The sequence below is a fragment of the Lissotriton helveticus genome, chromosome 7 (genome assembly GCF_964261635.1).
Source record: "Lissotriton helveticus chromosome 7, aLisHel1.1, whole genome shotgun sequence".
Lineage (NCBI taxonomy): Eukaryota > Metazoa > Chordata > Amphibia > Caudata > Salamandridae > Lissotriton > Lissotriton helveticus.
Genome location: NC_136068.1, coordinates 991886993 through 991909180, shown reverse-complemented (window position 1 = coordinate 991909180; position 22188 = coordinate 991886993). Strand labels below are relative to the sequence as shown.

The 22188-nt window shown below is 44.4% G+C and overlaps 1 protein-coding gene and 1 pseudogene across 1 annotated transcript in view; one reads left to right on the top strand and one right to left on the bottom strand.

Annotated features, from left to right (window-relative positions):
• The window catches only part of GLRA1 (glycine receptor alpha 1), a 413241-nt gene that overhangs the window by 116887 nt on the left and 274166 nt on the right, over positions 1–22188 (top strand). The gene's annotated exons all lie outside the window — the stretch shown is intronic.
• The window catches only part of LOC144767257 (homeobox protein Hox-A3 pseudogene), a 29671-nt pseudogene continuing 24051 nt past the window's right edge, over positions 16569–22188 (bottom strand).

Sequence of the window (22188 nt, the reverse complement as noted above, 5' to 3'; positions counted from 1 at the left end):
AATGAACGGAAGTGACCAGTTAATTTGAGTGGTGTTTGGTTTACTAGAAACATTTTCATAACAGGTGTGTTATGGCCAGCAGAAGTGCAAGGATCCCTTACACAGAGAACACGTGCACCATCACCAGCAGTCAAGCTTCTGTATTCTCACAGAACAGCACAGACCATAGCAATGCAAACGTGCCTCACACATAGAAATCATTGCAGTAAATAAAGAGCTGCAGTACACCTTCCCCTCACACAAACAAAACAGGTTCAACCCAACCACCAGTACTGCAGACTTTCCCCACACATAATAGTTGCATCACAGACCAGCAGCAGTGCAAGCTTCCCTCACATACACAGTCCAGATGCAGCAGAAGTTGCAGGGGTGCGCACGTCTTTCCTCGCACAGAACATGGCCAGCAACAGTAAAAGGTTGTCTCACACACAGACACATACAGGGTTCAGGACAAAATGCGGCAGTCCAAGTATTTGTACACACAGAACAGGCACAGCATTGCAGCAGGCGGTCAGGCTTCCCTAACACACATAAACAGGTACAGCAAGGATAGATCAGCATAGATTGGAGCAGGGCCGGATTGGCCATAGTGGGCATCGGGCGTTTGTCCGGTGGGCCGCCAGGGTGGGGGCCGGTTTTGGACCCCTGGGAGGCCGTTTTTCTTACGGGGCCAGTTTTGCAGCACAGCTGCAATCTTGGCCCAATGTAACAAAAGCTGCAGTAGTGAGACTGGAGTAGTGCCTCCAACTAGCACCCCCCTCAATCCCGCGCAGTGGCTGACCAAGCTGTTTGCAAGGGCCCGGTTCGGTTCCCAGTCCGGCCGTGGATTAGAGTGCCAGTACAACCTCGCCAAGCCATTGCGTTGGAGGCGTGGGACCACTGATTCCAGGAGCGCGTGCCTGGATGCCCTGAACATTCAAACCTTCAATCCACCCCCTCCAAGAACCCCCAACTACGAAGCTTCAGAAGTAGATTCAGGAGCTGGTGTCCAGGACCAGGCCCGGACTGGCCGTTGCAGGCACCGGGCAATCCCCCGGTCGGCCGCATGGGTGGGGGCCGATTTTGGGCCCCAGGGGGCCGTTTTTGTTACAGGGCCGTTTTTTGCAGCATAGCTGCAAAAACGGCCCTGTAACAAAATCGGCCGAAAATCGCCCTGGCAAAGAGTGCGGTCACACCCCCAGGGTAGAGGGGGGGCCGGCTGAGCACTTTGCCAGGGCCGATTTTGGTTCCCAGTCCGGCCCTGTCCAGGACACTCACGTGGAGAAATGCAGTCAATGTCCTCTCGAAGGTCACTCACATGGCTCCTCGTTCACTACAGTGCTCCAATCCGTGGGCATCCCAAGCACAGCAAAGAGTAGCTGACAAACGCATTGTGAACGGCCTGTCCGACACCATTACTGTACACCTACTTGGCACTTAGGGTCGTTTCCAGGAGCTTTGCAATCCTCTTTCAGAAGGCAGGGAATGTCCGCTGGCATGTGGAGCTCCGTGCTATTTCTGTGACAGCCGGCCTAAGCCTGTTGCTATCATTTAAAGATGTGGCGCTGGGTTGGCAATATTTTTGCTTCTCTCTGGCACAGGAAATTGATTGTTTTACACGTGACATCTCATAAAATGTGCGGGTTTTGGCTGCCAAACTTACCAATAGCATGAGATCTGTAAAGAAAGCAGTTCATAGCACAATAAAACTAGAAAACAACACATCTCGGCAATCCAGTGGCACAACACAGCAAAACAACACAACCATACAATACAATACCAACATAATAGAAACACAAAGGTACGCAACCGAGCACAGTAATAATAAAATATAATAAAAGATAGAAATAACACAAATCAGCAGCATACCAAACTACAACCCATATTTACCTCAATTTTAGGGCAACATCTCCACAACACAACAATGAATCAAACCCGCAATAGCACATAAACAGAAAACGGTAAACAGTCAAAATATCGACTTCAAAATATCGAATGGACAGAATATCGAGTTTTAAAAATCGAATGGACAAAATATCGGCAGGACAGAATATAGACATCAAAAATATTGTTTTTAAGGTAAGTGATTTAATATCGAATGTTAAAAATATAGACAGTTAAAATATCGAAGTATATAATATAGATTATTAAAAGTACAGAATTTTTTATATTATCGAATTTTTATAGAGATTTTTATGTAAATATATGTGTGAAAAGTGTATTTATGTTATAAATTATTTTAATTAATTAAATTTGTTGTTTTAATTTTTGCGTAATTTAATTCTGTAGCGGGTTGTGGGTTTATAGGGGAATAGGGTAGGAAGTAATTTAAAGATAATTAATTAAATATGTAATTTTTTTATTGGTATTCGTTTTTAATTAATTGTTAATTAATTTATAATTGATAATTAATTATAATATAATTGGCAATTAATTCTAATTCTGTAGCGGGTTGTGGGTTTATAGGGGAAAAGGGTGGAAAGTAATTTAATTATAATTAATTAAATATGTACATTTATTTATTGGTATTCATTTTTAATTAATTGTTAATTAATTTATAATTGATCATTAATAAAAATTTAATTGACAATTATTTTAATTAATTGATTGATTGTTAATTATGTTAATTTCACTAATTTATTTTCTGTAGTGGGTTGTGGGTGTATAGGGGAGTAGGGTGGGAAGTAATTTAATTCTAATTAATAAAATATGTACATTTAATTATTGTTATTCATTTTCATTAATTGTTAATTAATTGATATTTGGTAAATATTTAAATTTTAAAAGGCAATTAATTTTAGTTAATAGATTATTTGCTAATTATGTTAATTTTACTAATTTTATTTCTGTAGAGAGTTGTGGGTTTATAGGGGAATTGGGTGGAAAGTAATTTATTTATAATTAATTAAATAAATCAATTTATTTAATTGTAGTTATTTTGAATTAATTGTTAATTAATTTTTAAATGTAAAATTATTAATTGTTAATTTGTAATTAATTTTTATTAATAGGTAAATAATTGTAAATATTATCTTGTAATTTGTAATTTTAATCGATAAATTATTATATTATAATAAATTGGTAATTACTTTTAATTAATTTTTTCTAGATATTAATTTATATTAATAGAAATATTATATTAAGTCTTTCATATCCCTACTTTAGCACTCTTTGGAGTCGGAATAGTCATTTTAATCCCTACGCTATCCAACACTTTCCCTACTGTTGCACTAACTGGAGTGGGAATAGTAATTTTTACCCCTACGCTATCCAACGCTTTCCCTACTGTTGCACTCTTTGGAGTGGGAATAGTAATTTTAACCCTTACGCTATCCAACGCTTTCTTTACTGTAGCACCCACTGGAGTGGGAATAGTCATTTTTACCCCTACGCTATCCAACGCTTTCCCTACTGTTGCACTCACTGGAGTGGGAATAGTAATTTTTACCCCTACGCTATCCAACGCTTTCCCTACTGTTGCACTCTTTGGAGTTGGAATAGTAATTTTTACCCCTACGCTATCCAACGTTTTCCTTACTGTTGCACCCACTGGGGTGGGAATAGTAATTTTTACCCCTACGCTATCCAACGCTTTCCCTACTGTTGCACTCACTGGAGTGGGAATAGTCATTTTTACCCCTACGCTATCCAACGCTTTCCCTACTGTTGCACTCTTTGGAGTGGGAATAGTAATTTTTACCCCTACGCTATCCAACGCTTTCCCTACTGTTGCACCCACTGGAGTGGGAATAGTAATTTTTACCCCTACGCTATCCAACGCTTTCCCTACTGTTGCACCCACTGGAGTGGGAATAGTAATTTTTAGCCCTACGCTATCCAACGCTTTCCCTACTGTTGCACCCACTGGAGTGGGAATAGTATTTTTAACCCCTACGCTATCCAACGCTTTCCCTACTGTTGCAACCACTGGAGTGGGAATAGTAAATGTAACCCCTACGCCATCCAACGCTTTCCCTACTGTTGCACCCATTGGAGTGGGAATAGTAATTGTTACCCCTACGCTATCCAACGGTTTCCCTACTGTTGCACCAACTGGAGTGGGAATAGTAATTTTTACCCCTACGCTATCCAACGCTTTCCCTACTGTTGCACGCTTTGGAGTGGGAATAGTAATTTTAACCTCTACGCTATCCAACACTTTCCCTACTGTTGCACTCTTTGGAGTGGGAATAGTGATTTAAACCCCACGCTATCCAACGCTTTCCCTGCTGTTGCACTATTTGGAGTGGGAAAAGTAAATTTAACCCCTACGCTATCCAACGCTTTCCCTACTGTTGCACCCACTGGAGTGGGAATAGTAATTTTTACCACTACGCTATCCAACGCTTTCCCTACTGTTGCACCCACTGGAGAGGGAATAGTATTCCTGCGCTATCCAACGCTTTCCTCACTGTTGCACCCACTGGAGTGGGAATAGTTTTTTTTACATTTTGCTATTGTACAATAATATTATAGGATATTATTTAATTATATTATGTTAATATATATATATATGTTTTAACAAATATAATTGTTAATTTTTTTAATAACTTTTATTAAATATTAAATTATTATCAGTTAATTTAAGTATTTTTAAGTATATTTTAGTAATTAATTTTAAATTTTAATTTAATTTAACACTGTTTTTAATAAAGTCGATATTTTTTATAACTATATTTTTGTAAACGATATTTTGTACTCGATATTTTTGTACTTACCTGTTTGTAGATACAAACTCGATATTTTGTCTGTAAATATTTTTTCCTTGATATTTTTGGTAGTCGATATTTTGTCAGTCGATATTATTTCAGTGATCCACAGAAAACAAAAGCACACCACTACAGTGACAGAAAATAATACAACAGAAGCCCAACCTAACAGAAAAAACACAATATAACATATAATTCAATTTTATAGAATTTTTGCTTTATTGTTTTGCTGTGTCGTTTTATGTGGATGCATTATTGTCTGGCGCTGTCATGCTTATGTGGCCCACTGCAAGTCGACTGGATATCAGCCTGGTGTTCCCTCTCACCTCCTGGAACAAACAATACTGAGGATAATCATGGGATGAGGCAACTCACAGCAGATTGTAAATTAATGAGGATTCAATGACTGATCAATGTTTGAAGCCAAGTTTCCAATTTTGTCAGCCAACTTTTCACCTGGACATGTCTTTCAGCAGGTGAAATAACCACATGAAAAATACCAGACCTGTGTACTGTTGGTATCCCCATCAGGATTTTCAGGACTTGCATAATAAGGACCTCAATGCTAATATGTTGTGTTGTGTTATGTTATTTTGGTATGCTGCACTATATTCACTTTTTGATTTGTTGCTGTTACTGTGCTGTTTTTTTCATCCAGTTGACCAGTTAGTGTGCTTGTGTGTTGCTTTGTTTGCTTTTTTATTATATTGTTTTGATGTATCTGTGTAGTATTTTGTTGTGGTGGTATGTTGTTGATTTGTTGTGAGTTTGTTGGGTGCACTCTTGTGTTGGTGTAGTATTGTGTTTTGGTACATCCTGTTACTGTCTTGTGTTGTGTATTTTATTTTAATTGTGTTGTATTGATGTATTATTCTAGTACGGTATTGGGTTATTTTACAGTAGTGTTGTGTTGTTGGTTTTGTTGTGTTTTTGTACCTCAATTACATTTATTCTTTTAAAACATGAGCCGTCACACAATGTGGCTACCACAAACTTGCTTTCATGATAAAATAGCAAAAGGCTTTTGCAACAGGCACTATACAGTTACCACAAATACCAAATATGAGCACTAACCAACATTTGACGTGTTCTGGCTTCAAATCTCCCGGTGCACACCGATGTCGAATTGGCCATTTATTCCATTTGGTATCGCTTTGTTCACCCTAAGTTGGCAGGGTATGCCCAGATGTGGGTCCCTTGCTGACTTTACCACTGGATTCAGGATAGCCTGGCTGATGAGGGTTATGAACCCGAAACCGGTCCCAGGATGCTTGTTTCCGGTCCAGGGAAGACTTGGCTTGGCAGTTCGGGCCGGACTGTTCCCATGAGGCACAGGATCTGACTGATTTGCATATGGTCATGTCTGAACTGGGGTGGAGGAGTGAGCTGAAGAATGATGATGAATTAAACCCAGATCAGTTGACTGGGGTTGAGTGTTTGATTTGCTCAAGCGCTCTATCCATCATCCCCTTTGGTATCGTTTTGTTCTCCTTAAGTTGTCAGGGAATGCCTAGACGTGGGTCCCTTGCTCACTTTACCACTGGATTCAAGATAGCCTGGCTGATGAGGGTTATGAATCCGAAACCAGTCCATGGATGTGTGTTTGATTTGCTCAAGTGCTCCATCCATCATCCCCTTTGGTATCGCTTCATTTATTCCAGTGGGCATTTCCCCAGGGAGGGCTAGAGCAATTGGAACTGGTTTTTAAAGGTCTTTCGTGGCTGCTGCGTTGATTTCCAGTTTCCCATGGCTAAAGAAAGCAGGCAGAGCAGGCAAAAAGAGAGAGAAACGGAGTGGGAGATTTGAATGAAAAAGACAGGAAGGAAGTGGGGGCCGGTTTCAACATTTTTATCAGGGGCTGGTTTGAACATTTTAGCTGGGCTCCTTTTGGTTCCCAGTGTGGCAGTGAATGTGCAACAGCGCACACCACTGTTAATAATGGCTCAAGACATTAAACCTCTAAATGTATCAAAGGGTACTGAAGCTGTCTCCTGCAGAGAAGCTGGGCAATTTCTTTTCGAATAGATTTTATCTTTTCCAACTAATCACGAATTTTATGGCATCAGTTTTTGAGTCTGAGTCACATGAATTGCAGAAGCTTTTGTACCTATAAAAACTTCATTTAAGAAGGTTGGCATGCACCTGCCTAGAGGGCTGTGAAATGGAATCTGCACGGTGCCTTGTTCTAGCTATAAAGTGTCGGTGCCTAGTTGTCAAGTGACCCACGTTTGGAAGTTCAGGTTGTCAGTACTCCTACTTGCGACTGCTAGCCCAACCCACTCCCTCCCCCCATCCTCCTTTTATGTAATTGCTGTCAATGCGCCAGGAAACAACGTTGTTGGTAGAACTCTACAGGGGGTATGAGGCTCTGCAATCAAAAGAGGAAGAGAGAAGAGGGGACCATTGTAAGATGGAAGAGTTCTATCTGTTGTCTTCCTGTTCAAAATGAGCTGTTCTTTAAAATGCTGCATCTGGGGTAGTAAATTAAAGGTGTATGCATAATACCAGCCTCCTAGGGGCATATTACCAACAACTAGCGATAATTATCGCTAAGTTGGCTTAGCGGGAATATTTCTATCGCCGCCCTTCACCTGTTTTTATCGCTAAGATACCTTGCTATTAGCAAGGTTTATCTCAGGACCGATAAAAAACAGGCGAAATGCGTGAATATTGCTGTCAATACAGCGATATTCAGGCATTACCGTGACATTGCTCTTAGCCATGTTATCCACCTCTCATTGGATAACATGGCTAAGAACTGGTCAGGGCAGGCGTTAGCTTTTGGAGATATTCGCGCTTAGCGCGAATATTTCCAAAACTACGCCTGTGTTGATCATAGGCGATAGCGATTGCAGCGACTGTTTTCAGTCGCTGACATTTTGGCACGCCCACTTTGCATGTCATTAGCGATAATTATCGCTGACATGCAAAGTGGGCCCCTAAATGCCCGCTATCGCCTACAAGCTGTCACTAACTGGTGTTAGCGACAGCTTGGAAATAGGGCGATAAAATTATCGCCGCATTAGCGGGAAAAAGTCCCGCTAAAGCGGCGATAATGGCCTTTGGTAATATGCCCCCTAGTCTTTAAGAAATTTACGATTCTCCTGTTACAATTGGTTGGAGAATCACCATTCCCTTAAACGTTTTGCGGAAGCACCCACCAAAGCCTGCTGCAGACATCCACCCCAGAGATGGGGGGAAGAGAAGGCTTCATTCAGTTTGAAATCCAATTTGTAGTTTGGAGTAAGCCTGTCTAATAGTTCTGAACATACTCACAGTAGAATTTTATAGCATATTATTATTTTGTTTTAGAACCAGTGTTTTGACCGAGGTTTGGATGAATGCTTGAATCTGAATGAGTTGTATATTTCTTACAGTCGACATATCGTGATTCGAAAAACTCGCTCTCGGGTTCAAATTATTCCAGGACTAGAGAAGTTATCAAATGCGCACTGGCTTGGCAAATGTACCAAGCCAGCCTTCCCATGAGGTCAGAGAACACACCTGCCCTCGGCATACAATGATTGCTTGGTGGGCTTTGCAATAAAAGGCCACCTCATTTGCCGGCCATTGCCAAAGCAGGGTATGAATGTGACCCTCAAACCTGTCCATGATGGCTGAGGAGCAGTGTGGACACTGGCATGCACACATTTTCATATATACAGGTACATGCATGCACAAGCCTCGGCTCACACGTTCATATTCACTCATGCAGCAATACTCCCCTACAAGCACACACTCACACACTTGTGTGAAAGAAAGCGTGTACATATTCAATGCCGCAGACGGGGGCAGATAGATCAATCGCTCCCATTTTTGTAGTCAGTGGCACAGGGAGATTAAAGTGATTTGTCCGTAATCACAGGATAAGCAGATGCAGAGACTCCAACCTACTTTCCCTGTTCCGCAGTTCCCAAATCAGCAGCACTGGCAGGCGCGCCACATCGTCTGCCCTCCCTATTTGTATTCTGATTGGATGCCAGAAAAGCTGTCAGCTGCTTGGGTCTTCCAACTCAGAGAAGATTAAGAAAAATAATAAAACGATCTGCTATTTTGTGTTAGGCTATGATGATTTGCACTGGAATAGACAGGTTATCAGTTTCTTGCAAAATTCTAAGATGAGCTGGCTGCTCTGATGTGCAAGGGGAGGTCATTCCAGGCTTTCAATCAATCAATTAATCATGGGTTTTATAAAGCGCGCTACTCACCCATGAGGGTCTCAAGGCGCTGGGGGGGGCTTTAGGAGCCAGGTAAGAAACAGCACAACCTCTGGCTTTTCAGATGCAGGGATGTGGGTGAGCCGTAGGTTGGCCGAGCGGAGATGTCTGGTTGGTGTGTGAAAGTTGATGCTGCTTTTCAGGTATGCTTGTGTAGTGCTTTATAGGTGTGTGAAAGACCTTGATGTTGGCCTTCAAGACATGATTTCCAGTCATGATCCGTAGGTTCCTCGCCAAGTATGATGAGCTGGGTGTCAGTCTGAATTTTTTAAGGCCAAGGACCTGCGAGAGATATCTTTTCCAAAGCGGGCCACCTTCTTCTTGTTGTAGTTGACCTATAAGCAGTTTGTCCTCATCAGTAGAGAGTGGCCAGGAATATGCCCTTCTCTGTATGGCTGTGTCCTACAGGCACAGGGAACAGGTAGAGTAGGCAAACAACATGGCTGAGTACAATGCCCTGAGACCAGAGCCCATTGGACAGGAAACAGCGTTTACAACGCTGTCTCCACAATGAGGTACCTTTACAACGCGGTTGTTATAATGAACGCATTGTTACCACGCGTACTATTACATCGCAAGTCGTTTCAATGTCTTGCTGTAGGGCGCGCTGGTGTTGGATTTACAATCCAACACCTTCCCTGCTGGTGCACAAACGGGAGTAGGAATAGTAAATAATGCTATTCCTAAGTCCAGCGTGCCCCCTACAGCTAGTCTTTATAACGACTTGCGATGTACTGGTTCACGTTGTTACAACGCGGTCGTGGCAAATACCGCGTTGTAATGGCATGCAATGTATTTGCATGCAATGTTAAGATACATATTCCCACTGGGCCTGTACCAGTTCTGCATCCTGTGAGTACATGGGGACAATTTGTCTCAGCACACTATAAGGATAAATACCATTCCCTAATCCCTGCGCTCACTGGTTACTGGGAATACTGATCTCGTTGGGCTGCTTGGGCAAGGGAGACCAGGAATAGGGAGCAGTAGAGGACCATACCCTGCTCTCAGAGGCCATAGGACATGGCCAAAGCCCCTGCCCCTGGGGCTCCTTTGGCAGGGAGAGTGAAGCAAGGTGTATCCAAAAGCCTCACCATACATCGTGGGCCTGTTGGGTATGGGCAAAATACATATCTTGTAGTCTGTGGGAGGTGTAGTGAGCAGTAGATGTAACTTATGCCTAGAACCCAATGCTGTCTCCATGCTGTGCGTGTCCACAGGGTGTGAACATAAAGCCTACCCAAAGACATGATCGATGCCAAGTACCCCCTGGGCATGACCATTGGTATAGCCTACAGGCCCAAAGTATTCCATAACATAAGGAAAGACATTCACAGACAAAACACTTTTTATAGGACATTATCGTTGTTAACAGAGATTAAAAAATAATGTGTATTATAAAAAATAATGTAAATGGTCTCAAACAATATCATTTGAAAGGGTGTGATGGCTACAATCCAAAACCGGAAACCAACTAACGAGTAGCATCAAGTCCAAAACCCTCAGGGTGAAGGTTGAGTGGATGCGTGTGCTGATAGCAAAATCATTCATGGGGCACCTTTAAGTTATTTATAGTGTTCCCATCAGAGTTCCATCCTGTACCGCCCTACATCATTTGGGAATACCACCAGTAGTACACCAGGGAGGACCCAATGTACGATTTGGCTCAGCGTTAGCCTAGTGGGGGTTAATTACCCAATGGATGTTCTATAGCAGGTAGGAATCAGGATGTAACTGATAAGCAGTGCTAATAAGTGTAGAAAATAAAAAAAAATTCAAAAGTGGTGGTTTAAAAAGGGGTAGAAGAAGGAAAATGAATTTAATGGAAACCTTCTGCTCCCACTATCTAAAAACAGTGCAAAAGGTAGTGTCAACAAATAACTACCTAGACAGTTTACATGGTCATGGTCGACATGTTTCTGCAGCTTTACCTGTGCCCCGGGGTCACTTACTGCTTCATCAGGACCTACAATGCTACTGCTTAATTAGTGCAAGAAAAATAATAAGGAAACTCAAAAAGATTAAATATCACCTTCGATTCTCCCGCTATTGAGGAGAATGTTGCCCCACCTCACCCGGCACTAGCTCAGGTACAACGGAGCCCCGCTCTATCCGTCGGTACTCCAGACGTCCAACTGGGCTGTCTGTGGGAGGTGACCTCCACTCATTAGCCGGCACCACCTTCTCTCCCCTTCTCCTTATGCTCATTTCCTCACCAATAAAATAGCAAATGACATCAGCTTACTTACTGGTAAAATAATATATGTCGTCACCACTGCTGTAATCTACCATATCAAATAAACAATAATATTTTGTGGTTTTCAGATCTGATGACTGAGGACCTACAGTCTTTTTTCATTTTTCCACTTGAATATACATTTGCTGCCAGTGGTGCTGCATACTAGTATTTGCATTTAGACCCCAATTATGAGTTGTTTGGAGTTGAATTCCCATGTGGAATTCTGCTCTACATAATTATTAGTAGGGCAGTGTTCCTGTACTTGTATTTCCAGGATGTGGGAACACTAGGGGCGGTATTGTGCAGAGTGCTCCTTGGGCACAAAAGCATGTGCGCCTGATTTGGGTGCTCCCGGCACTTTCTGCAATACAGATAGCGTTGACGCACATGTAGCATCAGTTCTATCATTAGACGATGTTCTCTCATTCGCATAGGGGCGTGCCCCATGCAAATGAGGGAATCACTTTGCCTCGGCGCTAGTGGCATTTTATGGACAGAAGTGCAAAGGCAGACATGCCTTTAGGAGGTGCACTGAAAGTGCGCCCCATAGAAGTGGCACATTTTCAGTGCACCTCCTAAAGGCAGCTCTCTAGAGGGGAGAAAATAGGGTTCCATGGACCCCCCAGATATCGCCTTGCAGGCGGGTGCAGTCACTCACTGCACCCACCTGCAAAGGGATATCTCTTCCCTCTTTAAAGTGCAGGTGGGTTGCTGCCTGAACAGTGAAACATGGAGCTGCTTTGAAGCAGCTGCTCCAAATTTCAGTTGAATGTGCTGCTCTTAGGGCAGCCGGGGTTCGTGACTGAGATGGGGGCAGCGCAGGTTGGTAATACGGTACACGTTCCCTGTTTATGCACAGCATGCCTATTTGAAAATGTTGGGTAAGGTCTGCATTGCAACCCGAAACCAGTATCCACTTTGACCCTCAGCCAGGACATGAGGGGGCATTGTATGTTTCCCTCTGCCAGTAAACATTCTCCCATACTCATTCGCTTCCTCCTACAATCCTCTCTTTCCTTCATCCGAAACAAGAGTCCTTGCAGACAATTTCCACCTGCTCATTGTAGGTGGCGAAAGCCTGCATTAAACTTCCAAGGATCCGGAACACTTTGTGTAATTCTGCCCAGTAAATCCAGGTCCACAAATTTAGTCTATTAAGAGTGGTGTAATTCATAATTGAAGGAATTCTATGCTGAGATTCTGGCCGGAATCAGCAATTCCGGCAGCCCCATATTCAAAACATGGAATTAATCAAAATTCATCCTGGGCCATTAACACTCCTTTAGTTGGTTGCAAGATCAACTAAAAAATGTATTCAACCCTGAGCCTTAGGTCTCTTACCAAGTGAGGCAAACGGTTGAATACTCATTTTAGAGGTTCCCATAATTAAAGGTATAACTAAAACAATTGTGGTCACAAACAAATATAACACAATATTTAATAAATTCAAATTACGGCTTGTAATGTAGCATTTAAGTTTAGATCTTGGTGTCGTGATTGACTAAATAATCCAAATGGTTATTAAAAACATACTGCTCTCTAGAGTCTGCATCGCCCCGCACAGAAATGTTTTAAGGCTTGGCCAAGTGACCAGGGCCACCACCTTCCAAAGGGCCCCCTGGGAAAGTGAACTTACTCTCTAGCTCACTTCTGTGTAGTTTTAATTCAATATTGTTCAATATTATTCTGTATTGAATTCAATATTCAATATTGTTTTCAATAATTCAATTGTATTCAATATTGTTAAGCAACATAGGGCTTGAATTAGCAAAAAAGCATAATAAAATACAAAGTTGTTCCAAACAGGGGCCCCCAAAATATTTTTTTTGCCTCAGCCCCCCAAAATCCTTAGGTTGACAATGCCAGTGGGCTGTACAGATACCCAGTGCAAATGGGGGCGGTTGGTGGAGGTAGACAAACATGCCTTTTCTACATTTTTGGCGGAGAGATATCCATTTCAAGAATTTGCTTAAAACTTGACAACATACATCAAGGTTGATTCTTTGATAGCAGGGTTGGCATCCCATGGGAGTATCATTTCAGAAGAAACCGTTCCTGGAGGTCCAGGGGATCAGGGTAGATGTGGCTGCAAAACATACCTTTGCTACATCAAATTTTGCTATAAGGGCGGCAGCATATTCTTCATATGCAATTCAGTCACTAAAGAAAAACTTCCAATCCCTTGCAGGATTGATGGATCAGGGTGAGGACATTACTTCTATGATAGGCATGATGGAACTGCAGGTTAGACTGTTATCAGACATCTCCTTTGATTCCCTGGATGTGTCTGTGGCCACTGAAGGTTCATCCACAATGGCCAGACACAGTTGTGGTTGAGGTCTTGGATGGTGGCTGCTGCACAGAAAGCATTATTGAGGAAAATTCCTTTTTCTGAGGTTACATTGTTTGGTCCTCCTTTGAAGGAAATGATCAAGAAGTCAGCTGAAGACTGCAAGCTGATGGCCCCAGAGAAGGTGGTGGGACAGAAACTATTTAGCAATAAGAGGGCAGCCAGGCCAAGGTGTCCCTTCCACCAATAAATCCCAGTTTCAGGCTTGGCCTGCATCCTCTCAGCCCACCACAAAACCATGACTATATGACCATAGTAATGGACTACGTGGGTGGTGTGGATTTGTCTGTTCTCCAATGTGTGGGAATGGACAGTGACATACCAGTGGATACTTCAAGTGGTAAAATAGGGGTTCCAGGTTGTTTTTTTTACTTCTCCACCAGATGTTTGGGGCAACACCATGTCTTGTAAATGGAGTGAAAAGAAATGCCCTACTACACGGAATTCAGAAGCTCCTGGAACAAGCACTTGCAATGCACTCGATCTCGCCTTTGGGTCCTCATATGTATTTCACTATGCAGCACATTAGCCTGGGTGCCGAAACATCTACTGTTCTTTAACATGGAGGGAAAGTAAGCACCAAGCTGCGTGACACGCTAGGTATGGGAACACATGGAGAGAAATGTTGCCTTTCAGCTGGAAATGATATAGTCCAAAGCTCTGTTTTTAATATAAAATCAGGGCCAGGGCTGGACTGGGAACCAAAACCGGCCTTGGCAAACTGCTCAGCCTCCCTGGGTGGAGGAGGGGCTGCAGCCGAGTTGTTTGCTAGGGCCGGTGTCGGGCGATTTTGTTACAGGGGGCTGATATTGCCGGTACCTGGTAACAAAAACGGCCCCCCAGGGGCCTAAAACTGTCCCTCAACCTGGCGGCTCACCGGAGAAATGCCCGGTGCCCGCTACGGCCAGTCCGGCCCTGATCAGGGCCTGCGGTGGTCATATCACTGGTGCTTGTGGAAGACAATTTCTATGGACTGGAATCTAGAGAATGCTAAAGTGATTCTGGTATTTTACTGTCCTCTGCTGGTCGTTTTCTATCAAGAAGGGTAAATAGAGGCAGTTGCAGGAAAACATTTTGAAAAAGTCCCTCAGCAGAAAACAATTCTGCTATTATACTGACCTCTACTGGTCGTTTTCCATCAAGACAGTTAAATAGAGGCAGTTGAACAAGCAGAAAGCAATTCTGGTATTTTACTGACCTCTACTGGTCGTTTTCTATCAAGACAGTTAAATAGAGGCAGTTGAATAGAAAAAAGTCCTTAAGCGGAAGCACACAAGTCCTAGGGCTGATCTGCAGAGCCCATAAAGTACATATACGTATAAGTATATATTAAAGTATATACAAGAGGTCTCAAATGCGCGACCTAAAAAATGAACAGGCTAATTCAGGACATAAGATGTGAATGGTATACATACACGGGTGCAGTGGGGCATGGTGAGGTTATAGAGAGTAATTTGTGCTGGTCCCAACAAAGGATGCACCCTGCACCCTTTCTGCACATGATAATCATGCATAACTGTACATGTGCACTGCAGCACCCCACTCCCTATAGAGCAGTGTTCTTCAATCTGTGGGGCGCGCCCCCCAGGGGGGGCGCGCCACCATCCCAGGGGGGGCACGGAGTCCGCTCGAAAATCTTCCCTTTGTTTCTTGTTTTCCTCTGTCCCACGCCAATGTTCTCACCCATTTCAAATGGGGATTTTTGATTAGCTGCTGCTCCCGTTTTCTCCAATCAGCACGCAGGGGAGGGGGAGAGGGGTTGGGCTGATAATCGGCCATAACGGAGGTTTTGATCATTATGCGTGCCTTGTAAAAGCCTCCTCGCACACAGCGATTTATCTGCGCATTGCTGCACTGCAGGGAAGCACTTTAGTCTGTCTGCAGGTGACCTCGTGACCTCGTTAGTATTCATACCACTCAATACATATGGCAATCACACCAAACGTAAACAAATCACCCGCACACACACCTGTGTAAGGTTTTCAATATGCTTTTATTCTGGCCTTCATTAGTGGAGCTTCCTTTTGCATTGCCATGATATGTTTCCCTTTCTCTTTCTGAACGACGCGTAAGTAATTTACCGAGTGCTCACTTACGGAAGAATGGACTGCTTGGTGGAGACAATTGGGGGGTTATGGAGGATATTTACGTGGCAAAACGGATCGGGTAATAGTTCGCCCTCCAAATGTAAGTGCCTCAAGACGTAGCTGCGCAAGGCAGGTGGAGTTGGACGGGGGCTGGCACTTATGTCCTGGATGCTACAGGGCCGCCCTGCAACGTGGTTATCATTCACCCACTCTGGAACCCTTCTGTGCTGTCGGATTTCAGTGCTGGGCTGCACTGTTTCAGTCGTACATCAATTACTATTGCACGGTTTGCAAAGGGATGGTGTGAAGCTGCCAATGATGTTGGTTTTTCCTTTTTTTTTTCGTTTTCTTTTTGTTTTTTTATTGCAATAGTAATACAGGGGCGGACTGTATTTGAAATAAAAATGTCCTAGTATTTCCAATATGCAGTTTATCACCAGGCCCAACACTCTGTCTCCATACTATCCAGAATGCCGTTTCATTTTGCTTATAAATATGACAGGTTGGGGATAAATAATATTTTAACATGTATGATTATTTCATGTTAGAAATGGAGGGTCAACAATAAATACGTCCGAGTGATCACCAGAGTACAAACTTTGCAGGAAGTCACACAACCGATGTCCTGGGATACGTCCATTTGTGTCTTTTTTTCCAATTTAAAAAGAAGTGCAATAAAATTAATAAATTGCTTCCCTGTTTGTGCGAACAGCTTTACGTTGGAGATCCTTTTTAAACAATCTGCACACATACCCTGTTATCATAAAAATAATCCTGAAAGGTAAAATATGAAAACTGGTGACAAATACAGTCACATGGCTACAGTTCAAAAAACATAGGGGGCACGAATAAAAGAGCAATTTAAGCAACATATATTGCTATGTCACAAAAAACGATTTAAAATGCATTGACAAAGAATTTTTAAAAAACTGAATAAAACGGAGTTGTTGGACGATAAGTACATAAAGAGAGTCTTGGGACAGTCCTTCACAGGTGAGTCAGTTTGGGGGCCTCTTGCATTCTTCCCTGAGAAGGCTGGTGAGAGGACAGGTCTGTGTATGTGGGGTGAGGGTGAGGGTGAGGGTCGCACTGTCCATGGTGGTGGCTGGAGGCCATGGACAGGGCCACCATAGTCCATGCTGGCCGAGGAAGGGTGGGAGAGATGGGTTAAACCAAAAATGGAGGGCCCCGAGTTAGTCATGCTTTCCACATAGCTGTTGCCCACGTAGACGGGGCTTCCCTGTAAATGCGGATTTCCATAGCCATTGTTGCCCTGCAGTGAGTGGGCCTCGTACTCCGGCGTGACAGCTGCCGTCCTGAGTACCTCTTCTGGGGAGGCGGGCAGTTGTTGAGGGGAGGCGGATATGACGTGTGCAGGTTATAGGCATTCTGGTGCGACTTGGTGAAGGACGGGGGCGACTGGGGTTCATAGGGCACGCTGTTCACCAGGGAGTGCATGGAGTTCAGGTACCCCCTGCCCATCGACTGGGGCAGCGTGCTCCTGCTGGGGGACTGGCCCCAGATGACGTCATCATCCCCTTGCCCTTCTGGTCCTTTTTGTATTTCATCCGCCGGTTCTGGAACCAGATCTTGATCTGCCTCTCGGTGAGGCTGAGCAGGCTGGCCATCTCCACCCGCCGGGGCCGGCACAGGTACCGAGATATGCGGGTGGCGGTCAATTGTGAGTGTACCAGATTCCAGAAATTTCTGTCAGGTGGAGGGGGGCCCTACATTTCAAGAAATTCAGCTGGGGGGGCTCAACCTACAAAAGTTTGAAGACCTCTGCTATAGAGTGTAATTTGTGCTGGACTTAAAGGATGCACCCTGGGCCCTTTCTGCACTGGATAATCATGTACAACTGTACACGTGCACGGCAGCACCCCACCCCCTGCAGTGTGAAATAAGTGCTGGTGCATTAGCAAAGGGACAATATACATGAAATGAACTCATGATCATTTCCTTTCTGATTAGGGAGAAAGATCTATTCCTATCAAGTCTAAAGATCCTCTCGAGATCTGCTTTTATTGCTAGGACAGCTCGGCGGAGACTCTGGTCAGACAGGGGGAGTGGGGGCGCGAGTCTACAGGCCTCGTGGGGCTGCTACAGTGAAATGGTCGGGTCTGGTGCGTTATTTAATAGATACATTCACTGAAACACCAGATGCGTGGACCGGCTCGACAGTGCACAGGTCTCCATGGGCTCAGCCGTTCTAAACAAAATTGGATCTGCAAGGTCTATCTAAGAATGGAGTGATTCGACCACACAGGGCCCATCTAAGATAATACAGGGGTATCAAACCCGCACTTGCAGGGATTTCTGAGTGCAGAGGACTGAGAAAAAAGGAATTCGTAAAAGTCTAATTACTTCCACAGCCAACTTAACCCTTTAATGAAGAGTTGGAACGGGAAACCTTTTAGCTTCTGAGCACACCATTCCAACAGTGATGAGCTCAAATATCTCATCACCGCGCCACCATCCATGAAGCTCAGTACAAAAGAGGTGTGTGGAATACTCTAGAAAAGGCTAGTTGTAAAGTTGGCATTCCCCCAGAGGCGACTTGGGAGGAATGGACAGGTCCCACACACAGGCTGCTTAAAGGAGGTGGAGTTTATCCAAATAGCTCCAGTTTGAACATGACTAGGCCTCACCAGAGACACTGCCCCACCCTTCAGACACTGAAGCAGGAGCTGATGGCCTCTGGCTTCACATGGCATAAACAGACTGAGCTGGACAAGGATTCCGGGCTGTTTTTGGCCGAGTGTTGAGAACAGATCCAAGCTAATGTTGGGGAGGGTCGTTTCGGTGCTCCAGCTCGGTCATACGTGATGAGATTTGACTAGTTGTGTTCTTGAAGCTCGAACATGAGTTCGCCTCCCTCAAACATGTTAAGAGACTCAACAAAGCTGCAATGTATAAAAGTATCCGAGTAGTAAGACGTGCACACACCAGTCAGTCCCTCTACCATCAGCCAGGTAAAGCAATCGCCAACCCAATCGCCTGCGCCACATCCCATCAAGGAGGCAGCATTAGATATGAAATAATTTCCGCTTCGCCCTCCACTGTGTCAGATCGTATGTGAACTTTGCGGAGAAAAGGCAAGAGAAGTCTTCAGGGAGCTGTGTGGGAAAGTTCCAGAGGACAATAGGCACGTCTTTCATGATGTGCCCGTGCACAGCCGGTTCCATAGCTGAGCCTGCACCAGCAACAGCAAGATACGTTTCCTCGAGGATGTAATGAAAGGCTTACAGTAATGGCACTTGGGGAGCTGGGCGGGGGGGTTGGGGGGGGGGGGAGGAGGGCTTTTATTTGGTGTATGTTGACTCCGTGTGTGGGGCCCCTCCATCCAGCCCAAGCACCCTCGGTAGGGAGCAGATTTGGAACCAGCCTCTTCGATTCTGAGCAGTTGACAGTGGCTGGAAGGCACACGCCTGTTTGCCCTCTACGGCCAGCCCTGCCATGCACTTCACAATGAGGGGAGTCCTTCAGCGCTGCACCGCTCTCCCAGAGCTGGGAAGGCAGACCATCTGAGCCCAGATCTCCCGGGCAAACGCCGGAAAATCCAGCTCTTGAGCCGGAGCCACAAGGAGCGAGATGACGCATACAGCCATCTTTCTTTTCACGACTTGCGTCATAACAGGCTGGCTGATGTACAACGGAGTCACGAACGAATTCACTATTCCCAGAGCTAACGGCTTGAAGAGAAGCTTTAGGGGGCTCGATAAAGAAGGGTGGTTTCACATGTCTTTTGAAATTATTTTGGAAATTATGCCTTTTTAGATGCAAGAGGTGGATCATTTGCACATTTCTAAAAGGATTTTGTCTAAAACACCTAGTTTTTAAAATAATTGTCCCGTCTATCACTTCATGACATATTCATCAGCTGGTAGAGAGGTAGAGTTAACAGGTTCAGGAGCCCAGCCTTTTATCTGAGAGGGCAGTCTGCTGGTAAAGACTTGTGTGCTGATCTAGCTCAGCAGATGCCGCTGCCAGACATACGAAGGCTCCTCAGACACATGTGTGGGACGCTTCTTGTCAGACACCTCCAGTGGATTCAAACACTGTCGACTCATCCGACCATGCCCCCACAGGCACACTGCACGACAAGAAATAAAGGGGAACGGGGCTGGAAACTGCGAGGAAAGAATTGTGGCCCAGTGCCGTCAGGGGAGAAGGGGGCACAATGAAGTGCACACCGTCCATGTTGAGTGTAACACTCGAAGTAAAGGGGTCAGTAGCCATGTGAGGTGACAAATGATGACATAGCCGTCATAAGGAGGGTTTAACCAGCCTCAAAATGAATCAGAAGACAGCCTTTACATTGGACAAAGACACAAGCCAATCGGTGGAGAGTGGACGGGCCTCCACAAAGCTGCCACTCAGTACTCAATACTGCATGCCTCACAAAGCGAGCAGCTCATGTGCCCTGCTTCTATTGGCTCGACCTAAAAAGGAGCTGTCATTGCTCTACAGCATTTATAAAGAGGAAGGGAGTATATTCTAAAAACATTCTGGTAAACTCAGACCTGTGGTAGGTCTGAAATGGTTGAACCAGTTCTTACCCTATGTGAAATTCAAAATGATGTTGCTTTAGAATATTCTTCCCATTATCAACCAGGGAAAGCTTCTGACATCTTTGGACTTAGAGGATGTGTATCTGCATGTGCCAGTGCATCAGACTTCATAGAGATTCCTCTGCTTCATTATGCAGCGTCAGCATTATCAGTTCATGGTATTGCCACTTGGTTAATGCTTGGCTTCCTTATTGCTGTAATGCATATGAAGGGGATTACGTTTTTTTTTGTACCTAGATGATTTGCTAATTTCTACTTATTTTTCTAAGGCGGAACAGAAGGTCCTAGCGGTCTGCAGTATGTTACAGGATCATGGATTGTTTGTGAATCACAAGAAGTCGTGTCTCACCCCGATGCAAGATTTGGCTTTTATTGGGTGGCATTTCAGGACATTGGCGGGGAAGGTTTTCCTGCCAGTGGAACAAAAAATGACACTGGTGGTGGAAGTCCAGGGGTTACTAGCACAGAAGTGTCCCCCAGTGAGACAGTGGTTAGGACTCCAGGCCTCATGACAGCTTCCCTTATGGTTCTTCCTTGGGCACACCTACATACTTACCTTATGAGCTATGATCCATCATGTGCTGTCCCACTGGTTGCCGAGTTCTCAGGACTATACTCAGAATATTCCACGGACAACATGGCTTAGGGAGATTTCAAGCTGGTGGATAGATGAGGCAAATCTGTTCAAAGTGAATGTTTTCCATGTAGTCCTCTCCAATATTGTTGCCACCGAAACCAGCAAGCAGGGCTGGGGTACAACCATGGAGGATTTGTCAGTTCAGGGGAAAAAGTCAAAGGTCCAGTCTGCTTGTTCATCCATCTACAGGGAAATGAAGGCAGTTCAGTTGGGTCTCCTGGCGTTTGCCCCTCAATTGGCAAATCATCATGTAGAGGCACATATGGACAACAGGGTGGTCATGGGATATTTGAATCACCAGGGAGGTTGAAGGGTGTAACACTTCAGTCAACTGAGTCAGGATATTTGCAGCTGGGCAAAACAGGAGCTCTGGTCTCTGTCAGTCATCTACTTACCCGGGAAGCAGAACTGGGTAGCTGACAAGCTTAGTCATGTTTTTCCTTCGATGAGCTCATTGTCATTGACAATGGATGCATTCCTGCAAATGCAGCAAACGTTTGAGCTTATGAGGATAGACCAGTTTGCCACAAAGGAGAATGCAAGGCTACCTTTCTTTTGCAAAATGATTCCTTGCCAGGTGGCTTGGAGGGTGGACATGACGTTCACATGGCTGGTGGGGCTGTTGTATGCATTTCCCCCAATTACGCTGATTCGCAAAGTGTTACAGAAGATCGGGATGGACAAGGTCGTCGTGGTTCTAGCAGTTCTCGGGTGACTGAAGTGCCCGTGGTTTCCCCTGTCGTTAGGATTGGTGGTTCAGCCACAGTGGGCCATTCCTTGTCATCCATATCCACTGATGAGTCCCCAGCTCCCAGTCAACAAATTACAGACAATAAATATTCTGGCCTGGTTGTTGAGAGGTTGAGTCTGATGGCTAGAGTGTGTTCTATGGTGGTGGCTGATTTGATACAACAATCTAGATGCTCTTCTACATTGAAGGCATATGCTAAACATTGGGTACATTTTGGTAAATGGTGTGTATGGATGGGTTTTGAACCTGATGTTGTGGAACCCAAGAAAGTGATGGGTTGTTTGTCAGATTGATTTACATTGGTTTGGTCAATACGACCATTTGGCCTCAGTGGGCAGCACTTCGAGCTTTTAGAAGTCCTCTGTTTGATAATCTGGAGCCCCTGGTGTCTAGATTGTTGAAATCCTTTTCTTTGAAAAGACCGAGACCTATGGTGCAGGCGCCTTCATAGAACTAACCTTTAGTATTGAGAGCCTTACAGTGGGAGCCCTTTGAGGCTCTAGAGTCAGTAGACCTGAAATTCCTAACCCTTAAGGTGGATATTTTGGTGACCATCTCGTCAGCCAGGGGAATTGGTGAGTTGGGCTCTTTCCTGCGGTCTGAGCCTTTTTTGAGGCTTTTGGCAAATAAGGTAATTTTGAAGGTTCT